The sequence below is a fragment of the Capra hircus genome, chromosome 2 (assembly GCF_001704415.2).
Source record: "Capra hircus breed San Clemente chromosome 2, ASM170441v1, whole genome shotgun sequence".
Taxonomy (NCBI): Eukaryota; Metazoa; Chordata; class Mammalia; order Artiodactyla; family Bovidae; genus Capra; species Capra hircus.
This window is the reverse complement of record NC_030809.1, coordinates 37,229,087-37,230,133: the sequence shown is the minus strand read 5'-3', so window position 1 is coordinate 37,230,133 and position 1,047 is coordinate 37,229,087. Positions and strand designations below refer to the sequence as shown.

The window sequence follows — 1,047 nt, the reverse complement described above, 5'->3', positions numbered from 1 at the left end:
ACTCAGTCGTGTCCGACTCTTAGCGACCACATGGACTGCAGCCTACCAGGCTCCTCCGTCCATGGGATTTTCCAGGCAAGAGTACTGGAGTGGGGTGCCATTGCCTTCTCTACATTAACACTAGTAGCTCCATTAATTGTGTGTTATGGATAATGCAACACAATGTATATTTTGCTCTTTAAATAGCTCCTCAAAGTAGTAGTTGGATTTTCTCAGGAAAAAAAAAAGAGATAAATAAATGCTAGGTAATTACAGCCTATCTCCTTTTTGTTGTTGTTGTGTCTGAAGTTTATTCAAAATATTGCAGCACTGTAGAAAGTTTCAAACAGCTCCATGTGGTGTTTTGAAATTTATCCCAAAGATAGGCTGAGTGACCTGCAGATTGGACAGACTGCCAAAGTCCAAGAGCTTCAGCGTTTCCTTAGTGTCAGGATCTATTAATACTTCAGTGATCTCCTGATCCAGACTGAGATCTCAGCACATAATTATCCCTCCTCTCTTGCTCTTCCTCCTGCAGCTTGATGGAGATTCCTCTCACTGGGTCCCTCTGAATCAGATGCTTGACAGAGCCTGTGATCTTGTTGCCGAGCTTCTTGTTGGGAATAATGGCAGTCTCCTCACACACAGGCTTACTGGTGTGGAGTTCATTGCCCAAGCTTGTACAGTATTTCTCAGTGATGACCCAGGCTGCCTTCTTCTTGGTTTTGGTGTGAATGTGACCCATATTGGCAGGTTCTTGGTACAAGAACTCACCCTACCTCCTTTCTAAGCCCTAAACCAATTGTGGAGTAAACATAGGTATCTGTGTATGTGCGTGCATGCTTAGGCGCTTCAGTCTTGTCTAATTTTTTGCAACCCCATATGGACCATAGCCTGCCAGGCTCCACTGTCCATGGGGTTTTTCCAACAAAAATACTGAAGTGGGTTGCTATGCCCTCTTCCAGGGGATCTTCCCCACCCAGGGATCAAACCCACATCTCCTGCACTACAGGTGGATTATTTAATGCTGAGCCACCTGGAAGCCCAGACATAGGCATCTGAGGGGGA

At 45.4% G+C, this 1,047-nt stretch overlaps 1 pseudogene; it reads right to left on the bottom strand.

Annotated features, from left to right (window-relative positions):
• LOC102179896 lies at positions 322-724 on the bottom strand (annotated as a pseudogene).